Consider the following 6,094-nt stretch of genomic DNA (forward strand, 5'->3'; position numbering starts at 1 on the left):
TTAATTTTATTGTTTTTTCTTTAAATTTTTTGAGTATAGTTGACACACAGTTACATTAGTTTCAGGTGTAAAACATAGTGATTCAAAAAGTTTTTACATTTTGTTATGTTCACCACAAGTGTAGCTACCATCTGTCACCATACAACACTATTATGATATCATTGACTATATTCCTTATGCTGTGCTTTTTAATGCCATGACTTATTCATTCCATAACTGGAAACCTTTATCTCCCACTTCACTTCACCCATTTTGACCATTCCCCCCACCCTCCTCCACCTGGCAACCTTTACTTAGCTCTTTGTATTTATAGGTTTGATTCTGCTTTTTGTTTGTTTACTCAATTGTCTTTTTTTTAGATTCCTCATATTAGTAACATCATATGGTATTTGTCATTCTCAGTCCAAAACAATGAATTTTTAGGAGTGAGTTTAGAAGTCCAATGTGCTATCCATTGCGCTATGGAGCCTAGGAGTGAGTTTAAAGCAATGACAGTCAACAATCATGTCCACTAAGAAACCAGTTCTTGTCAACAAAGCCAAATTTGGCAACTTTGCCACCTGAAGATTCAGTCAGCCTAAAGTGGAATGCAATATTCCAATTCCAACTAAGCTGTGTTAAAAGGGGCCTACCCATTTTATCCCTTTATTTCAGTGTATATTCTCAATCAACACTAAGAATTATCCCACATATTTTTAAAAGATAAGAAAATTAAAATACAGAAAATAAAAATAAAGGCCATATTTCTTTTTTAATTTTTTATTGTTTATTTCTGAGAGAAACAGAGAGAGACAGAGCACAAGTGGGGGAAGGACAGAGAGAGGGAGACACAGAATCTAAAGCAGGCTCCAGGCTCTGAGCTGTCAGCACAGAGCCCTATGTGGAGCTCAAACTCATGAACCATGAGATCATGACCTGAGCTGAAGTGACACTTAACCAGCTGAGCCACCCAGGCACCCCCAAATGTCATATTTCTTTTTTTATATGAAATTTATTGTCAAAATGGTTTCCATACAACACCCAGTGCTCATCCCAACAGGTGCTCTCCTCAATACCGCTCACCCACCCTCCTCTCCCTCCCACCCCCATCAACCCTCAGTTTGTTCTCAGTTTTTAAGAGTCTCTTATGTTTTGGCTCCCTCCCTCTCTAACCTTTTGTTTTCCTTCTCCTCCCCCATGGTCTTCTGTTAAGTTTCTCAGGATCCACATAGGAGTGAAAACATATGGTATCTGTCTTTCTCTGTATGACTTATTTCACTTAGCATCACACTCTCCAGTTCCATCCACGTTGCTACAAAAGGCCATATTTCATTTTTTGTCATTGCCACGTAGTATTCCATTGTCATATTTCTTTAATTAGCAGAACTCAACATTTTTCACACCTATTCTTTTGCCTGGCAGTCTGACAAACTTAGTTATTCTTCCCTGAATTTCATTGTAACCAATAATAGCATAGTCTTTTCACCTTTCATTTTAATTATATTTATTTAGTTTTGAATATCTCACATATTCACATGACTTAAGATTTTAAATGTAGCAAAGGGTACATATTTTATAATTTATTAAAACTGTGGTGAAAAAACTTCAGTGAAATAACTATCAGTTGTAAATATTAATTTTAATTTGCTTCTAACTAAATCAAATATAAATATTTCCTTAAATATGACCATTCCAAATGCACTGTCATACAGTTCCTAGTGTATTGTATTTATTTAAGACACTAGTGACTTTGAAAACAAAATGGTACAAATTAACAAAACACAAGATTCCTATGAGGTGGCTAAATTTCACCTGAGATTTAAAACTCCATGCAAACTGGGCGCCTGGGTGGCTCAGTTGGTTAAGCGTCCGACTTTGGCTCAAGTCATGATCTCATGGTTTGTGAATTCAAGCAAGTCCTGTGTGGGGCTCTGGTGCTGACAGCTCAGAGCTTGGAGCCTGCTTTGGATTTTGTGTCTCCCTTTCTCACTGGCCCTCTCCTGCTCATGCTCTGTCTTTATCTCTGTCTCTGTCTCTGTCTCTCTCTCTCTCAAAACTAAAATTAAAACATTAAAAATATTTCTAAACTTCCATGCAAACTATAGTAATGTAAAGTTTATCCAATGCTTATGCATGCATGAGTCTGCACATATTATTAGAACAAAGGTACATTACAAGTGGTATGGTATTAAAAATTTGAAAATACATAAAACATGGAAGTTGAAACTTTAAGGATAATTCAGTAAATTAATCTTTAGAAAACAGCCTAATGTGATTTTTCCAATTAAGAAAGTTGCATTTATTCATAATTTATATATTTTTTAAAAATATACATATACAACCTGATTACTGTAGCGAAATAGTTTGCATTAGTGTTAACAAAGTCAGTTACCATAACTGTTAAAAGGCAATTTGGTTAATTCAACTTTCTATGATCACTTGTAAGTACTAAGTCCCAGATCTCTAGTAAGAAAGCACATTTGCATGACAACCCACATACATGCTTCCTTCATTTGTTCTTCATGTATAACCTTGTATGCAAGGATTCAACAGTGTCCAGTCTTCTTCATAGAAGATGCTGATTGGCAAGGTCCTTACTGTGCTACAGTGGCAACAGAGATTTTTTTTTAATACAACTATGTATCTCTTCAGGGCTCTTAGCCTGCACATAGAAAGTTCAAGATGATATTACAATTTCAAAGAAATTGCCCCTTATCATTACATTGCTTTTCTTACATTCTTGTACTTCATGATCCTCTTTAAGTGGTATTGTCAGGAAAATTTCCTTCTCCAGTCAAGATTTGAAATAGCCTATTGTGTTTTTATCCAATAGAAAAAAATCTTCTCTTCCAGTTGTTTCATCACTACTCCTTGCTTAACAAAATATTCAGCTTTGATAACTGCACTATCTAAAGGTGGTTTCAGAGTAAAGCAAAGAAAGCTTCATGACCACTTCAAATTATTTGTCATACTTTCACATTTACTTACTTCTTACTGAGTTGGAGTAACGATGGGTAGGTACATCACTAACATCAGTTTTCTAAGACACTTACTTCTTCCCACATTCACCCTGGCAACTTAGGTTATCAGAATGAAGCTGTGAATCTGACTGCCTTTGAAATTTAATTTTTAGAGTTTAGTTTAACACATTTACCCATTCTACTAGATCCTGCTGATTGTTAGCTTGTAAGGAAATATTTCCTCATCCGTGTATTTACAACAAAACAGAACTCGGCCTTTGATCTTAGCTTAGTTGCATTGCTAACATTTGAAATGTACAAAATATTAATGGTTCCAATGCATGATGATCCAGAATACAGGTTGTGTGTATTATCCATACAAAACAATCTTCTCTGGACAGAGGAAGATGGTGATGGAGTAGGAGGTCACCTTGTCCATGAACACAACTAGATAACTATCAGTTTCTCCTACTAAATACCCAAGAAATAAACCAGAAAACCTACATTAAAAAACTCTACAAATAAAGGAAGAGAAGAGGCCACATAAAAGAAAGTAAGAAGTGTAAGAAGTGTGGAGACCTGATTTAGGGGAGAAATGGATTGTGGGAGCTGCAGAGAGGAGGAAGACTAAGTTATGGAGAAGGGCAAGAGATAAAGAGAGGAGCACATGGGGAAGCACATAAAAGGAATGTTTCTCCAAAGCCATTGGCTTGGAAAATGAGAAGGGCTAAATTTCATGAGTTCTTGCAACCAGCAGGGCATAAAGCCTGGAGTCTTAAAGGTCAGCAGGTTTGGGGAGGATAGAAGCCAGAGGGCATGGTGATGTTCCTGGAAAGAAGGCAGGCAAACAACACAGGGTCAGGCAGCATGGAAACAGCAATCTTAAGAATGCTTGAGAAACATAGTGGGGAGACTGTTCTTCTCATAGAGTGTCCCTGAGAGGCAGCATTCATGGAAATGCTTCTCCAGGAAAAAAGGAGCTAGCTGACACCATTTTCCTATCCTGTCCCTCAACATCAACAGAGAGCCATCTGTGGGAAAGTAGCACAGCATCAATACCCGATGCCTAACTAGCTTAAACTAAGCCTCATCACCCTGCATTCTGGCAGGACTGCCCTTTAAGTCATGCTTGTCTCAGGCTCAACATGGCAGGCCCCTCCCCCAGAAGACCAGCACGAACCACTACCCACACCAAATACACCAACCAGAGTTCTGCAGGGCTTCAGTTCTGGTGGAGATGGTGCCAAATCTCTTCTCACAAGCAGACCAGAGAACACCTATTAAAACTTGCCACATTCAGGCCAGGGACCAAATGCTGCCTGCAACAGACAAGGAGAGCCTCTGCGGATGATTGGCCTGAAGGACAGACCAACCACAACACAATAGCAGAGTGCACCCAACATACACCAGAGGCATTCCCTGAAGTGGTAAGCCCTAAGCATTACATGACCTCTTCTTCAAAGGCCATTACTTTCAGGAGCTGTAGACAAGACTGGCTTTTCAAACACATAAAAGAAGACAGAGACTTAGACAAAATGTGAAGATGGAGGAATTTATCCCAAATGAAAGACTAAGATAAGGCCATTGTCAGAGATCTAAGTGAAACAGATATAAGTAACATGCCTGATGGAGAATTTAAAGCAAAAATCATAAGGATATTCACTCGAGAGAAAAGTGGAAGACATCAGGGAGTCCCTTACCACAAAGATAAAAGAGTTAAAAAAGAATCAATCAGAGATGAAGAATGCAATGAGACTGGAAACAGGTCTGACGCAATGAACAGAAGGTTGGAAAAAACAGAGGAATGAATTATTGACACAGAAGACAAAATAATGGAAAACAACATAGCATAACAAAGATAGAAAGAATTATGCACCACAAGACTAGACTTAGGGAATTCAGTGACTCCATCAAACATAATAATATTCGTATTATAGAAGTCCCAGAAGAAGAAGAGAAAAGGGGCCAGAAAATTTATTTGAAGAAATAATAGCTGCAAATTTCCCTAATCTGGGGAAGGGCACAGATGTATAGATCCAGGAGGCACAGATAACCCCCACCAAAATCAGCAAAAGAAGGCCAACACTAACATATACTGTAATTAAATTTGCAAAATATAGTGATAAACAAAAAACGTTAAAAGCAGGAAGACAAAGGAAGTCCCTAATTTACAAGGGAAGAACCATAAGTCTAGCTGAAAATTTCTGAACAGAAATTTGACAAGCCAGAAGAGAGTGACATGATATAGTCAATGTGGTGAATGGGAAAAATCTACAGCCAAGTACACTCTATCCAACAAGGCTATCATTTAGAATAGAAAGGGAGATAAAGAGTTTCCCAGACAATCAAAAACTAAGTTCATGACCACGAAACCAACCATGCAAGAAATATTAAAAGGGAGTCTTTGAATAGAAAGGAAATACCAAAAGTGACAAAGACAAAAAAGGATCAGGGAAATCTCCATAAACAATGATAAAACAAGTAATAAAATGGCTCTAAATACATATCTATCAATATTGCTTTGAATGTAAATGAACTAAATGCTCCAATCAAAAGACATAGGGTGTCAGAATGGATAAAAAAAAAGACCCATCTTTATGCTGCCTACAAGAGACTCATTTTATTTTTTATTTTTTTAAATTTATATATGAAATTTATTGTCAAATTGGTTTCCATACAACACCCAGTGCTCATCCCAAAAGGTGCCCTCCTCAATACCCATCACCCACCCTCTCCTCCCTCCCACCCCCCATCAACCCTCAGTTTGCTCTCAGTTCTCAACAGTCTCTTATGCTTTGGCTCTCTCCCACTCTAACCTCTTTTTTTTTTTTTTCCTTCCCCTCCCCCATAGGTTCCTGTTAAGTTTCTCAGGATCCACATAAGAGTGAAACCATATGGTATCTGTCTTTCTCTGTATGGCTTATTTCACTTAGCATCACACTCTCCAGTTCCATCCACGTTGCTACAAAAGGCCATATTTCATTTTTTCTCATTGCCACGTAGTATTCCATAGTGTATATAAACCACAATTTCTTTATCCATTCATCAGTTGATGGACATTTAGGCTCTTTCCATAATTTGGCTATTGTTGAGAGTGCTGCTATGAACATTGGGGTACAAGTGCCCCTATGCATCAGTACTCCTGTGTCCCTTGG

At 37.8% G+C, this 6,094-nt stretch overlaps 1 pseudogene; it reads right to left on the reverse strand.

Annotated features, from left to right (window-relative positions):
- Nucleotides 1-2,499: 2,499 nt before the first annotated feature.
- Nucleotides 2,500-3,332, reverse strand: LOC121024683 (pleckstrin homology domain-containing family A member 1-like; annotated as a pseudogene).
- Nucleotides 3,333-6,094: the final 2,762 nt, after the last annotated feature.

The sequence above is a fragment of the Herpailurus yagouaroundi genome, unplaced genomic scaffold (assembly GCF_014898765.1).
Source record: "Herpailurus yagouaroundi ecotype Mexico unplaced genomic scaffold, PumYag 66811, whole genome shotgun sequence".
Classification (NCBI taxonomy): Eukaryota; Metazoa; Chordata; class Mammalia; order Carnivora; family Felidae; genus Herpailurus; species Herpailurus yagouaroundi.